Genomic DNA, 16,294 nt, shown 5'->3' with positions numbered 1-16,294 from the left:
GCCAATCACAGCCAGTTAGGAAGGAGAGAGGGCTGGCACAGCAGCGGTCATTGCCACAGAATTTTCAATCATTCCTCGTGAGGGCCCACCTGCCAGGGGTAAAATGCCATTGCTAAAGCACTTAATCAACAATGTGTGAGGCTCAATTTGCCTTTGGAGAGGAAGGCAGCGCTCCACCTTCACCACCTTTGGTAAAATGCCACGTGGTGGGAAGATAATGAGCACACCCGCTTCCTCACCATTTCACCGGACCATCCCATTCCCACCTTCAAACCTATGTCTAGAGGCCTGCTAAAATCCAGCTCATGGCGTGTGCAGAATGCTGTATTTTAAAATAAAAATGGATCACTGAAACGATGCATCAGCTTATTTGCACAGTGAGGAAGTGTGGACTGTTCAGTTGCAATTTTGAGGGAAGAGATGCTCAGTTGGTTTGATAAGTATTTTGACACATGCTGAAATTTTGTGACAAACCAAAGACACAAAATTATCAGCGACTTAGAATGATAATATTACTCATTAACCAGAGTATTAGGAAAAATAGAAGCAGAGGAGTCCAGGTGCATTGTTATAAGCTCTTAATTTTTCCACAATACAGCAGAGTGTGGTTAAGAAGATAAAAAAAACATAAATTGTGTTTATGAGAAAACTGATGCGATTTATTTTCTTTTAAAATAGGTTGAATTCCTCTGAAAGGAGCCAGCTGTGCTCTGTTGTCCCATATGGCTGGGGGACAACATAATAAAACTAGGATATGTGAAAATGAGCAATCAAAATCTATCCATTCGCCACCAATGATTAGATTCATACCCAGTCCAGAATGATCAAATCAGAGACCCCTCTTCAGGATCCTCCTCTTCCTCCTCCGTCAGGTAATTTGCACTAAGAGTGCTCAGCAACCATGGACATCCACTGGATTTGTCCATGATTATGTTTGATGAAGTACTGAAGTGGTTGCCACTACCTCCTGTGGCATGGCTGACCAGGAAACTCACCCTGTCGACAGGCATCAGGGAAGAATTTACAGCTTAATAATAATCAGTAATAATCAACATGTTTGGCCACATTATGTGGAAACTATCCACGGCCATGAAGTCCTGCAGTGGGACTTGAATCCGTAGGATCTGTCCCAGAGGCAGTGATACCACTATCGCGTCAGAAGACCTCCACCGTGAAGATTCTAAGTATTGTAAAATTAATTTTGAGAGTTACAATGGAGTTCCTGGAAGTGGGAAAACACAACACACAAATTTCCAAAATCCCGATATAATTAGTATTGAGTTCACTGCTGAAGAATATGGACAATGTGCAGCCTCAGAAAGATAAATGTTTTGAAACTTTATTTTTTAATCTCAGTGTATCCTCCCGGGGCTGCGGCGACCAGGAGGAAGGCCGCCATTTCTGGTTGAATTCCAATATCCATTGCCTGCAGGGATGGAAAGGCCAACACGTTAGTATGGTGCGTATCCCTGTGCCCAACCAGGTTCAAAAGGCTACTTGGTGGCCCCAGTTGGCACTGTGGACCCTGTCCTCCAATTCCCCCCTCCACCCCACCTCACCCATCTCCGCACCCCTGCCCCGCCGGTACCCGGCATCATGGAGGCCTCTGGCCTTGGCGCTCTTCCCTACTGCCAAGGGTACCATTGACTGGTGCTACCCATGTACTCTCTGTGGCCCCCGTTCTGCCCCACCCGCAGGGGCTACTGTGAGTGTTGCCCTTGGGTGGGCAATGGTTTGGGGAGAATGGTACGGTGAAGGCTGGGCACACGGGTAGTGGAGTAGTGGGTGGGGTATGGAATGTGGGGGTGGTGGTTTGGAGGGATGGGGGGGCGGGAGTGCAGGGGGTGTTGGGTAGGGGCACCCATATGGCCGGTGTCACTCTGCATGACCAGGGGCCATGGTGGGTGGTCAGTGGGGTGCGCAGCAAGATGCCTGCTTTGCAGGCTGCAGCAATGGCCATCCATGCCTGGACAGCCTGGTCCCATGGTTGGGGGGTGGGGGGGGGGGAATCACCCCGGCCCCACAGTCCATCCCCTAGTCACCCCCCCCCCCCCCCCCCCCCCCATTGCTGATGCACATAAGGTGGAGGCAGGAACATCCAAGAGAGTCAGCAGTCGGAGGTCAGCTGGATCCCAGGACTCCGCTGAGTCCCAGTCAGATGCTGAGCATCTGGACAAGGTTATCCCAGAGCTGGTGCAGATGCTCAGACAAGGCCTTCAGATTCAGGAGAGGATGGCAGCAACATTCCAGCGAGTGCATAGCCGATAAGAGGAACGTCAAAGTCTACGGACACAGGCGATGATGCTGACAATGTGTGGCACCAGGGCAACACTGCTAGGGTGGTGACTGCAGTTGATAGTCTGGAGCACATTGCCAGCAGCTTGAGTGATGGTATCCAAGGCATCGGTCAGGCTGTGATGACCATGGCTAAGGGCCTCGACATCATGTCCCAGTCACTGAGGGATGTGTTCCAGACGCAGTTGAACATTGCCAAGACACCCCAGAGCATGTCACAGTTGCTGAGGGACATGTCCCAGGCACGTTACCAATGCCGAGGCACTGCAGACCGTGGCCCAGTCACACCATGTGGCCGTCAACACCATGATGACTCTCCAGCTGCCCTTCCACCCCAGGGTTACCCCCAGGCTCCACAGGCACTGTCAGAAAGGAGGAAGCGCTGGAGGCCCAGCTGGGTCCTGTCACCGAGGAGACAATGGTGGTCTCCAGCTCTTACACTCCTGACACCGGTGTATTTCAAGAGCAGCGGGCAGAATAGGGTGGCATGGCGATGCCAGTGACACCAGTAAGTTGGCCGGGCTCACCAGCTCCAGACCCTCCAGAGTTCACTCATCACTGGCATCAAAGGCTAAAGGGTGCAAAAAGCAGCAGGCCGCCCCCACCTCTGATGTGCATCCAGGAGGCACACATAGACATAGATGTACAACACATAAGATCAAGAATATTGAGGATCACTGAGTGGGCATGGGGGATGGGGGAGGGGGGTCACAATCTGTATCTAGATTGTGGAGATGCCGGCGTTGGACTGGGGTGAGCACAGTAAGAAGTCTGACAACACCAGGTTAAAGTCCAACAGGTTTGTTTCAAATCACTAGCTTTCGGAGCACAGCTCCTTCCTCAGATGAATGAAGAGGTGGGTTCCAGAAACATTTATATAGACAGAGTCAAAGATGCAAGACGATACTTTGAATGCGAGTCTCTGCCGGTAATTAAGTCTGCAGGTCCAGACGGAGCAACTGGAAAGAGGGATAAAGGGGTGTGAATTGCCTCAAGCCGGGACAGTTGGTAGGATTTCGCAAGCCCAGGCCAGATGGTGCCAAGTTCCGCACACATGAGTATGGCCTCAACCACGACCTTGGATTCATGTTGCGTTACATTCACCCCTTCATCTGGCCTGGGTTTGCAAAATCCTACCAACTGTCCTGGCTTGAGACAATTCACACCTCTTTGACCTGTGATTATCCCACTCTTCAGTTGTTCTGTCTGGACCTGCAAATACTTAATTACCTGCAAAGCCTTGCATTCAAAGTACCATCTTGCCTCTTTGACTTTGTCTCTATATATGTTTCTGGAACCCACTTCATTCACCTGAGGAAGGAGCAGTGCTCCGAAAGCGAGTGATTCAAACCTGTTGGACTTTAACCTGGTGTACGACTTCTTACTGTACATTATTAAAACATGTTACACCTGATACATGTGAAGCCTCTGTTACTTTAATCTTCACAGCGAGCCTGCTTACACCTCCACCCCACCCCCTGTTGTCCTCCACTGTCCCCCACCAGGCAAAGTGGACTGTGATCCAAGATCAAAGGTCCCAGAAGCAGGCCCCTTTCAAAGTGATAGTGAATGCACTATCAACAGAAAGACAGGAGTCAGACTTTGCCATAGACTGAGGAGCACTGGTGCATAGCTCACACTCTCCTGCCCTGTATATTGACCCGCTGACAGTGCCTACGCAGTACCATCACCCTGGGGTGATGTTACCCAGACCCTGGAAGGTGAATTGATGGACAAAGCCTCATCTTATGAGAAGCAGGTGAAGATCAGGGCTTCCCTGGTCCTCTGGGCTTGCTGCCCCTTGCCACCGTCTGACCTTCACCCTCACGCTCCCCCTCTGGCTCCTCCTTGGGCTCATCCACCATGCCCTCCTGGTCTGGCTCTTCCTCCTCCTCAGATGACACCGCATGTTCCTCCTCTTCCTCCAGCATGTTGCCCTGCTGCTATGCAGGTTGTGGCGGGCACAGCAGAGCACAACAAAGCGGGAGACCCTCTGGGAGTGTATTCAGTTTTCCACCAGATCGGTCCAGGCATCGTAACTGCACTTTCAGCAGTCTGGCAACATGGGTCTTGTTATATCGGTCTCTGGCCTCCACACTGGCGCCATCAGCAGATAACCCTTACCCCTCAAGAGCCAATCAATCATCCTGGGATGGTCCTCGAAGATGACGGGGATCTCCAAGTGTCCCTAGACGTTGCTGTCATGCTACCGGGGTATAAAGGGCATTTGTGAACTCACTTGTGAAATGCCGCACAAGTCACCACTGGAGTCCCGGAATGAACATGTTGCAATTTCAAGGCTGCAGTGACATTCTCAGGCACTGGGAGTGGGTATCCTCCTCCTCCACGGGGTGCCAAGTCCACGAGTGCGTGGCACAGGTGCCACACTGTCTCTTTTGTTGAAATGGAGTCTCCTGGGGCACATGTTGTCTGTCACCTCCTCAAAAGTGCAAAGATGCCTGTACACGTTGTGCCGTCACTGGTGCCCCCTCTGAGTTCCTCCTTGGCCTAATGGGCGGCCGGTTCTTAAGGGTGTAGTGACCCCCTGCACATGGGGTGCCGCCTCCAGCCTACATTGAAGCTGCTGCCTTCTCCAACATCTGGCCGCCTGGGTTGTCACCAGCGTCACAAGGGCATCTCCTACAGGACACACCACCATCCATTTTGGATGGTGTAAGGAATTAGAGAATGAGATAGACTGAGAATCAGTAAAGGCTTCCACCCCGGGACCCTCAAATCGCCAAGCCTCCTCCATCCTCACATGTCCCACTCTCTCTCAGAGTGTCAACCAGTGAACCAGTTGCACCGAGAACCCCGCTCTGCACACTCACCCCCGGCCACAATAGGAGCTCCTAGACCCCAGACCCTTGCCGGGAATATTAGGGAGACCGTGCTCAGGTGCCCTCCCTGATCTCTTCATTCACCCATTGGTCACAAGGATATCCCTCATGCTAAAGCCCAGCTCTTGCGTGTTTGATTGTTGGCTGCTGCCTGCATGGTGCTGACACCTCTAGAGGTCAGGCAATCTGTTCAGGATTCAAGGTTTGATTGAAAAGCAATGCAATAATCATTGTCTCAGACAGAGCATGTGTACCCACAAGAAGCCACTTGAGTAATATTTTATTGGCAAAAATGGTCAACATTAGCAAAGATTTGCAATTCAACTATGCAACATTCCATATATCACATTAACCATTAACTGACAAGGAAATGGTACCATGCTGCACAGACACAAGCATTTATACAAAGAAAACCAACCACACTTAAAACATGAATCAGTCAATATTACTATCAGGTCATCGGCATCCGAATCAACCCAACACTCTCCCTTCCGCAGCTCCCAGTTCCCGTCATCGTCCTGCTGGTCACGGCCGCAGATGGTGGCGTTATCCAGGTACGGGAACGTGGCCCGCAGCCCGTGCTGGTCAACTATTCAGTCCATTTCCCTTTGGAAGACCGAGACCCCGTTAGTGACGCCGAAGGGAACCCTGAGGAAATGATCGAGGCGGCCATCTGCCTCAAAGTCAGTGTGTCGGCAGTTCCCCGGGCGGATAGGGAGATGGTGGTACATGGACTTCAAGTCGACTGTAGAGAAAACACGATACTGCGCAATCTGATTGACCATGTCAGATATGCGGGGGAGGGGGTACGCATCGAGCTGCGTGTACCGGTTGATGGTCTGGCTGTAATCGATGACCATCCAGTGCTTCTCCCCAGTCTTGACAACCACCACTTGGGCTCTCCAGGGGCTGTTACTAGCCTCAATAATCCCCTCTCGCAGGCGTAGCTGGACGTCCGACCGGATGAAGGCCCTGTCCTGGGCACTGTAGCGTCTGCTTTTGGTAGCGACGGGCATACAGTCCGGGGTGAGATTTGCGAAGAGGGAGGGAGGGGCAACCTTAAGGGTCGCGAGGCTACAGACGGTGAGGGGGGTCAGGGGACCATTGAACTTCAAGGTGAGACTCTGGAGGTGGCACTGGACGTCGAGCCCCAGTAATAGAGCAGCGCAGAGGTGGGGGAGGATATAGAGCCTAAAGTTTTTTTTTTATAAATTTATATTAGCCAATTATTTTTTCCAATTAAGGGTCAATTTAGCGTGGCCAATCCGCCTACTCTGCACATTTTTGGGTTGTGGGGGCGAAACCCACACAGACACGGGGAGAATGTGCAAACTCCACACGGACAGTGACCCAGAGCCGGGATCGAACCTGGGACCTCAGCGCCGTGAGGCGGTTGTGCTAACCACTAGGCCACCATGCTGCCTATATAGAGCCTAAAGTTGGTGTACTCTTTGCCCTGCACAGTGAGGGTCGCGATGTAGTACCCCTGGATATCTACAGCGTGGGATCTGGAAGTCAGGGAGATTTTCTGGGTCGCAGGTAGGATGGGGAGGGAGCAGCGCTGGGGGGGGGGGGGGGGGAAAAGATGGCAGCCCCCATGAGTTGCACGTGGCGGGCGAGGTGCAGGATGGCGTCCAAGATGGCGGCCCCCGTGGGTCGCACGTGTCGGCTGATATTAAAGATGGCGGTGCCCATGGGTCGCACATAGTGGGTGGTGCGGCAGCTGGGGGTGGCCTCGACAGGCAGCAGGCAGCGCTGCTGGACTTAGAAGCTTTAGGGTGGGTTCGGGCCTGGCAGGCTTTTGCAAAGTGGCCCTTCTTCCCACAGCCGTTACTAGTCATGTTCCACGGGCAGCGTTGTCGGGGGTGATTATTCTGGCTGCAGAAGTAGCACCGCAGGCCTCCGGTGTTGGTGGGCCGGTGCTCGGCGCAGGATTGCGTTGTGCCCGGATCGGCTGATGGCTGTGCCCATGTGGCCCACGAGGGAGCTGAGCTGTGGGTGGTGTAGGCCCCCATGTTCTGGGAGGCCACCTCCAGTGAGTTGGAGAGCTGGACTGTCTTTGGGAGGCCGAGTGTCCCCCCTTCTAATAAACGCTGGCGGATGTAGTTCGTGTGCATGCCCGCGACATAGGCGTCCCGGATCAGCAACTCTGCATGCTGGGTAGCCGATATCGCCCGGCAGTCACAGTGTCGACAGAGGGTGCGCAAGGCGCGTTGGAATTCCGCGAGCGATTCCCCAGGGCGTTGGCATCTCATGGCGAGGATGTGCCTCGCATATTGTCCTTTGAGCAGTGTTATTGCCTCTGCGTACGATGGGGTGTCCCTGATGAGGTTAAAGACCCGTGGGCTCACCCGTGCATGGATGATCTGCTTCTTCTGGAGGTCCGTGAAGTCCTCATTGAAGGATGCGAGGTAGGCCTTGAAGCAGCTTAGCCAATGTTCAAAAGTCTCTGTAGGGTCTTGTGGGTCCAGTTCCAGACAATCGGGCTTGAGTGAGTTCATCTTGAGTGAAGCGTCCATCTTAGACGTTTAGTGTATTAAATTGATACACCAGCAATAATACACGACAAGTTGATAAAGTTAACTGAGGCTTTAATACATTAAACAGCAAGCCTCCAGCCTCTGGACCTGAACTGGGGTGGGAGGCGGAGACTTGCCAGTCTTATACAGAAAGCCCTGAGAGGAGGAGCCACAGGCGGAGCCAACCTGGTCAAGCCCAGGCATGTATGATACAGTACAGACCAGACAATACAGTCACGTGGTTTACCACAGCCACTTGTGTCGACGCCCCCCCCAGCACCAGCCCGACACTTTCCTTATCCCCAACTTCAGCCTCACCCTCACCTCCATCCTTACCCCCAACACCATCCTCACCCTCACCCCTACCCTCACCCCACACCACCCTCACCCTCATCCTACCCGCACACTACCCGCACAAACCCCACTCCCCTGCTGGCATGTGTCTTGTCTTGTGTCTTGCTGGACCTGCTGTTGATGGGGCGGGTCCATCTGGCGCTCCTCGCACCCAGCCAGTGTCACAGCCTGAGCCCCCCTGGTTGGCGGCAAGCATCCAGCACCTGCAGGTGCAGTTGGAGGAGTCTAACTGCATGCAGGAACAGGAGGTGGTGCTGACCTTATGTGCCACCCAGGCCAACACTGCTAGGGTGGCGTCCATGTTGGAGGCATTGGGGGCAAGGGTTGTGGCAATGGATCCACATGTCCAAGCCCTGGAGCATTCTGTGCAGGCACTGGCCGAGACCTTGGGCAAGGCTGCTCCCTCACAGGCAGTCATGTGCCAGAGCCACCTGGAAATTGCAGCGCACTCCTGAGCGTGGCCCAGTCACAGCAGACCATGGCTGGGAATGTTGGTGGCATTGCCCCAGGTGCTAGCCAATGTGGCGCAGACCCAGAGGGAGGTGACCCAGTCCCAGAGGGAGATGGCGCAGTCATTGGCCGATGTGACACAAGACCCGACGGTGGTGGCACAGTCAATAGGTGATGTTGTGCGACCACAGACGGCGATGGTCCACTCCCTGCGCTCTGTGGCCGCGAGCATGCAGAACCTGGTCGAGACCAGAGCGGGCCTCCAGGACTGGCAGTGTCAAAGCCTCTGGGAATATCTCCACTCACATACCCGGCCCATGGAGTAGCCCGAGGGGCCATCGAGCACCCGACAGAGGTGGAGGTGATAGGGCCCCTGCCTGTGACTCTCGCAGCATCCGGACTCCCCCTTCCTGTCCCTGGTGCATCACATGGGCAGTGGCAGAACAGGGTGGTACCATACCACCTGGGACACCCGAGCAATAACAAGGCCAATCCAGGCCTTGTCATCCCAGAAGGTGGCCACCAATGGGGAAAAAGGCCACAGGGCGTGAATCACAGCAGGACGCCTCCACTCCTGATGTACCGTCTGGGGATCCACCTCAACGTAGCATTAGGACCCGTAAGGCCAGAAGGTTAATCACCAGTTAAGAACATAAGAACTAGGAGCAGGAGTAGGCCATCTGGCCCCTCGAGCCTGCTCCGCCATTGAATGAGATCATGGCTGATCTTTTGTGGACTCAGCTCCACTTTCCGGCCCGAACATCATAACCCTCAATCCCTTTATTTTTCAAAAAACTATCTATCTCTATCTTAAAAAACATTTAATGAAGGAGCCTCAACTGCTTCACTGGGCAAGGAATTCCATTGATTCACAACCCTTTGGGTGGAGAGGTTCCTCCTAAACTCAGTCCTAAATCTACTTCCTCTTATTTTGAGACTATGCCCCCTAGTTCTGCTTTCACCCGCCAGTGGAAATAACCTGCCAGCTCTATCCTATCTATTCCCTTCATAAATTTGTATGTTTTTTTAAGATCCTCCCTCATCCTTCTAAATTCCAACGAATACAGTGCCAGTCTACTCAACCTCTCCTCATAATCCAACCTCTTCAGGTCTGGGATTAACCTGGTGAATCTCCTCTGCACACCCTCCAGTGCCAGTACGTCTTTTCTCAGGTACGGAGACCAAAACTGAACACAATACTCCAGGTGTGGCCTCACTAACACCTTATACGATTGCAACATAACCTCCCTAGTCTTAAACTCCATCCCTCTGGCAATGAAGGACAAAATTCCATTTGCCTTCTGAATCACCTGTTGCACCTGTAAAGCAACTTTTTGTGACTCATGCACTAGCACACCCAAGTCTCTCTGCACAGCAGCATCTTTTAATATTTTATCATTTAAATAATAATCCCTTTTGTTGTTATTCCTACCTAAATGGATAACCTCACATTTGTCAACATTATATTCCATCTGCCAGACCCTAGCCCATTCACTTAACCTATCCAAATCTCTCTGCCGACTTCCGGTATCCTCTGCACGTTTTGCTTTACCACTCATCTTAGTGTCCTCTGCAAACTTGGACACATTGCACTTGGTCCCCAACTCCAAATCATCTATTTAAATTGTGAACACATGTTAAGCAGGGCACAGTTTAGTTTTAGGAGCTAGGGCACGTACCTGTAAATATTTGTGCACATTAAACATCTGTTGACACTGTTACAAGCTGCCTCGGTTCTCTATCAGATGGGTGTGAGGGGTGGGTTGCTCTAAGCTGGCCAGAGAGGGGGAGTGGGGATGGCGGGGGATGACCAGCTCGCATGAAGGAATCATCCAGATGGTCAGTGAAAAGTGCTACCATGGGCAGGAGTCAGATGTTGTCATACGATGCGGAGCACCAGAGCTCATTGTTGAGCAGGATGTCATCATCCTCCACCCCATGGACCAGACTCAGTGTTACTGCCTACCCGCGGCCCCCACCCCCGTATTGCGACAGGTGTGTATCACAGAGGGTGGCAGGTGGGGTTTGGCCGGGTGGGGGGGGGGGGGGGTGGGGGTGGGGATTGGTCTGCACCACTGGCCAGTTTCCCCCCACTAGTTGATGAGCCTAGAAGCGATCAGAACGCCCCGTGCACGTTGACCCTGGCGCACAAGTCATGGGGTCTCCCGTGCCTGCCTGGGACCCATGTCCTCTATCTTCGCCCTCCCCGCATCCTCCTCGTCGAACGAGGCCTGGTGTTCATCCATGTTCTCCAGCACATCGCCAGTCTGCTGCGCGATGTTGTGGAGGACGCAGCAGGCTGCCACGATGAGGGTAATCCTTTCAGTGTCAAATTGGAGGGCCCCTCCAGAGTGGGCTCAGCACCTGAATGGCACTTTCAGGAGGCCGAAGCACCGCTTGATCACACCCCTGCTCGCTGCTATGGACATCGTTGTAGCGGGTCTCGATGTCGGTCTGTGGCCTCTGGATAGGTGTCATTAGGCATGACCGCAGCTGTCCCCCAGAAGCCAACCTCCCCCAAGCAGAAGGGTGACTCAAACATGTCAGGAATCGTTGAGTGTGCCAGGTTGAAGACAGGTATCAGGCGCAGACATGCATGATGCACATATGCTGGTCACATATCACCTGCACGATCATCGAGTGGAACCCCTTTCAGTTTGTGTAGAGTGACCCGTCATCTACAGGTGCTCACACAGGGATTTGCATCCCATTGATCAACCCCTGGACACGATGACGGCGAACCCCACTGCCCGGATATCCTGGTGGGCTCGGTCCACATTGATGTGGATGTAGTGCAGCGACTGGGCATATAGGGCCTCCATGGTGGTGCAAATGCACCTGTGCATCGAACTCTGTGAGATCCTGGACAGGTCCCTATTCAGCACCTGGAAGGACCCTGTGGCACAAAGGTTCAGGGCATCCGTGACCTTGACGGCCATCGGGAGTGGCTGTCCTCTTCCATTCCCCTGAGATGCCAGGTGTGCCTTCATCTGGCAATTTGCCGCACTGTCTCCCTGCTCAGCCGGAGTCTTCGATGGCATGTCCGGTCTGGTAGGTCCTTGAACTGCCATGTGGTGCCTCCTTTGCACCTCCTCCTCCTCAGCCTTTTGCTGGCCGGCTCTCCATCCTGGACAGTCTCCTGTTCCTGTGGCGCAGGCTCTGCTGCTGCATGCACCGCTGCTGCACACTCTGCTGCCACAGCTTCCACCTCCTCGAGCAGCTCCAGCTCGTACAGAAGGCCACCATTGCTGGTTAAATTCCAATAGCCATTGTCTGCATGGGGTGAAAGGCTGACATGTTAACATGGTGTGCACCCCCATTCCCAACCAGGTCCACTGGGCTACTCAGTGCCCCTGGTTGTCACTGCAGACTCTGCCCCCCACATGTCCTCCAAATCCTCGTACTCCTGGCCCCGTTGGTGCCACCAGCCATAGAAACTCTGGAGCAAGCACCCATCCTTGCTGTCAGGGGTACCATTGGCTGGCACTGCCCTTGCCAGCAGTGCATTCCATTGCTCCCGCCCACACCCCCGTAGAGGCTACTCTTGCTGTTGTCCTTGGGGAGTGGCCGCATGATGCCCCGCCAGTGGGTGCCGGGCAATCGGTCAGGTGAGAGCGGGGGGGGGGGGGGGTGGCATGGTATGGTGGAGCGTGTGGTGTGCTGGTGGGGAGGTGGCGGGTGTGCAATATGGTATGGGGGTGGGTGAGGAGTTGGGGGCACCCATATGGTCGGTGGTACTCTGCAGCACTAGGGCCAAGGTGGGTGATCAGTGGTGTGCACAACAACGGTAGCATGATGGTTAGCATAAATGCTTCACAGCTCCAGGGTCTCAGGTTCAGTTCCCGGCTTGGGTCACTGTCTGTGCGGAGTCTGCACGTCCTCCCCGTGTGTGCATGGGTTTCCTCCGGGTGCTCCGGTTTTCTCCCACAGTCCAAAGATGTGCGGGTTAGGTGGATAGGCCATGCTAAATTGCCCGTAGTGTCCTAAAAAGTAAGGTTGGGGGGTGGGGTTGTCGGGTTACGGGTATAGGGTGGATACGTGGGTTTGAGCAGGGTGATCATTGCTCGCCACAACATCGAGGGCCGAAGGGCCTGTTCTGTGCTGTACTGTTCTATGTTCTAAGGTGGCTACCTTGCAGGCTACGGCAATGGTGGTCCATGCCCGGACACCGGCCCAGTCCCATAGGGGGTCACCCCGGCCACACAGCCCATTCCCCCGTCACCCAATCCCGGCCCTGGTAGGCCTCCCCACACCAGCCAGCCAGGCCAGTGCCCAGCCCGGCAGCCCGCAGTCGCGCCTCTCCATGTCCTACCTCCTCTCTCTCCCTCATTGGCCACGATGCAGGTTTCATGACTTTTAAAATCACAAGTGAACCTTGCCCTCAGGAATTCGGCCCATTGGAGGCGGAGAATCTCGGAGGCCCCGGATAATACCGGGTCAGCCCTGCTAATGATACGCAAGCGGTGTTTACTGTACGTGCATTCTGGAATGCGTTGACGCCGCTGTTGAGGCGACGGAGAATAGCGATTTGGTGTGAAATCACACCCACCGCGATTTCGGCATTGGAACCGATTCTCTGCCCAATCACGTTTCCCGATTTCGGCGATGGAGAATCCCGGCCAATAGTTTTCACCTTTGTCATTTGGCTGGGGACACCTGTTCTCAAAACCTGTTGATTTTATCCCCATTGATTTCAATGGAATTGAAAATCCACTTCTTTCTACAAGCAGAAGGTTTGCCCTATCAGTTTGCCAGCCAAATTATGAAACAAAAAGTAGCCTCATAGATTCTCTGCTGCACTGAACATTCACAGATGGAGGTCAGGGTAACTGGTGTTTGCTGAAACATGTTGCATGTCCTTCATTTCAACTTATTCTGTAAAATTATGGATAAAGACAGCTTGATTGAAACCAAGATTGTCAGCCATTTGACATCAGTGATTCAACTTATAGTGAAAGCAAAACAACTCGACACTTATAAATTAAACTTTAAGATGCCACAGGCAGATATCTGATTCAGTTTGGATAGGGCTCCTGCTCTTGATCAATCATTCCCTTTTGGAATAGAGCAGATGACAGGCAAAATTCAGTTATTTCAACAATTTTGATTATCAGGTCCTCATAGTCAAGTATGAGAGAACAGAAAGTGTTGCAAATGTCAGGCTTAGAAATACTTAATATGGAAAAGAACCCCTTATTTCATATCAGAATGGCAATTTAATATTGACATTATATATTATTGATTTCTCCTTTTGAGACAGAACAAAATAGCTTGGTGGGATCAAATGCAATTTTCAGACAGCAAACCAGTGATACATACCATATACAACTTGTCGAACAGCACGGCAATCATTGACACAGTTGATTTCCCAGAAGAGCTATGAGCCACAAACAGAATAGTTACAGCATACAAAGCCATAGCTCTTTGATACGTTAAAATGTTGCTGTTAACAAAAGAAAAACATGCTCAGAGTAAATCCTAATGTCCATGGTAGCAAAAATGTATTTTAATGGGAAGATGGCTTATTGCTCACACAAATTAAGCAATCAAACTTTACTTACAATTTCAGATCAACACAAAATACAATCACGTTTTCGCTTATAATGGCCCTTCCATTTTCCATCTTACTGGAGGGAGCTCCCTGGCGTGTAATGGAAATTGACAGTTAATCAAGATTCCATGACCTTTGATCTTACACATATACAGTACAGTAATACCCTTGGCTGGTAATGAAGTCAAGTACAGTACAAATAACCAAAGCTGCGTTATGTCATTTTATTCACTGAGAAGGGATAAAATGTAAACTACAATGAGACAATGCTTTGCATATTATTCTCTCCTGTTAAAATTCAGCTGGATAATAGAAATACAGGTAAAGTAGATTCTATCAGAATTTTGAACTCTTGCCTTTAATAAAATGATAGTGATCCAATTATCAGCTAACTTTCCAGTTTTAAATAACAAAACCAGCTCATAATCTGGATTGACATTCAATGCACGATGCGGGAAAGGCTGAACTGTTGGATCAGTCACTAAACTGACACCTTGGGCTGGATTCTCCGTTTGAGAGACTAAGTCCCCACGCCAGCGTAAAAGCGGTGGTGTTTTATGCCAGGAAAACCATCGCAAAACGGCCAGCGTTTCCCCATTTTGCTGGGGGCTAGCAGCCAGGCAGTGTAGAGCTCCCAGCTCTAGCTGCCAATATAGCACACAGCATTTCCGGGTCCATGGCCGTGCATGTGCACGGCGGCGGCCTGCAGCGGCCGCGCCTTGCTTCATGGCGGTCTCAACCCGTGGATCCGGACCACAAAAATAGTACCCCGCTTCGGCCGATCGCTCGTCCTGGACCGCCCCCGCACAGTGCCCCCAGCCTCGAATGAAGCCCCCCCCCCCCCCCTGCCCACAGCTGCCATGCTAAGTTCACGATGGGGGAGACCACATATGTCCCACGCCGTTGGGAACTTGGCCGGTCGGGGACGGAGCATCGTGGGGCAGGCCTCAGGCAATGGCCTGAGGCCGTGGATACGTGGCACGGCCGTACTCCTAGGGAATGGCGTTTTTCAGGTGGCGGAGAATCCGAAAACCGGCCCCACTCCCGATTTTGGCGTCAAAACGGATTCTCCGCCCCTTCGTCGAATGCGATTTTGGCATTGGGGATCGGCGAATCCACACCCTTGTCTGCCCATTCAGGTAGATGTTAACAGTCTTGTGACATTATTCAAGGAATTAAGTTATCTCAGTGTCCTGGACAACATTTATTCCTCAGCCAGTACCACTGATTAATTGTCATTCAATCATTTGATGTTGATGGGACCTTCATGTGGGTAAATTTGTTATTGCCTTTGTCTATGCAGTAACAATATTATCAAAGTAATATATTGGTCATAAAGCACTTCAGAATTCCAGAGGTCATGAGAAGTTTCAATATAAATACAAGTTCATTTACTCCCTTTTTAATAATTCACAGATAATCTGGAAGTATGAAATGAAACTTAATCTTAATTACTGTTTTTTCCATGATTAATATCTATCAGAGCTAATTCTAACTACTGTTATTGGAAAATGGAAATAAATTGCATGTTACACAGTAAGTATAGTTCGCTTCTTGCTTGACACACTAATGCATTCTTATTAGTGGAAAGCTTCAAGCTTCATTTTCTGGCATAACAACACCAAAATCACTACTGAAAATGATCAAAACAAATTCATTATCCTGAATCATTCTTGCTGCCAAATGGTGCATGTTTTGTGGAATATAATTTTACGGTTTGCTGCTAACAATTACAAAGTGCACTTTTGAACATGTTTATGAAAGAGTTCTATGCCGGGGGCCTACAGTTTCCGTGTTTGAGAGTATATTACATTTTGCATTTAAAAAAAGTTGTAATGACAAGTTGCTAATTTAAAATGAAAACAAAATGAGCATAGCAGCAATTACATGTCTGGAAATTTTGCATTTAATTTTCTGCTGATTTTCTCATTATCAAATGTTTAAAACCATAACAATGCCCTGCAGTATTTCTGTTATCTTTAGAATGAACTTTAATGATTTTTTTACATAATGGAGGTGCTGTTGACAGCTGCCATGACTTTGGGGGAAATGTGAATTTGTGTTCAGGAAAGTACTTGCACTTGTGCATCATCAGGGATTTGACAGAATTCCGCACAACAGCTGATTAACAAAAATGAGAGCACGTGGAATTGGACATGACATGGGCCGGTAATTGCTTGGGTAGTGGGAACAGAAACTAGTCTTGAAGGGTTCATTTTCAGATTGGCAGGATGTGACCAATGGTGCTCCCAGCAATGAGCATGAGGATCTCGCATTTTCACCGT

The sequence above is a fragment of the Scyliorhinus canicula genome, chromosome 11 (assembly GCF_902713615.1).
Source record: "Scyliorhinus canicula chromosome 11, sScyCan1.1, whole genome shotgun sequence".
Lineage (NCBI taxonomy): Eukaryota > Metazoa > Chordata > Chondrichthyes > Carcharhiniformes > Scyliorhinidae > Scyliorhinus > Scyliorhinus canicula.
This window is presented reverse-complemented; position numbering follows the sequence as displayed.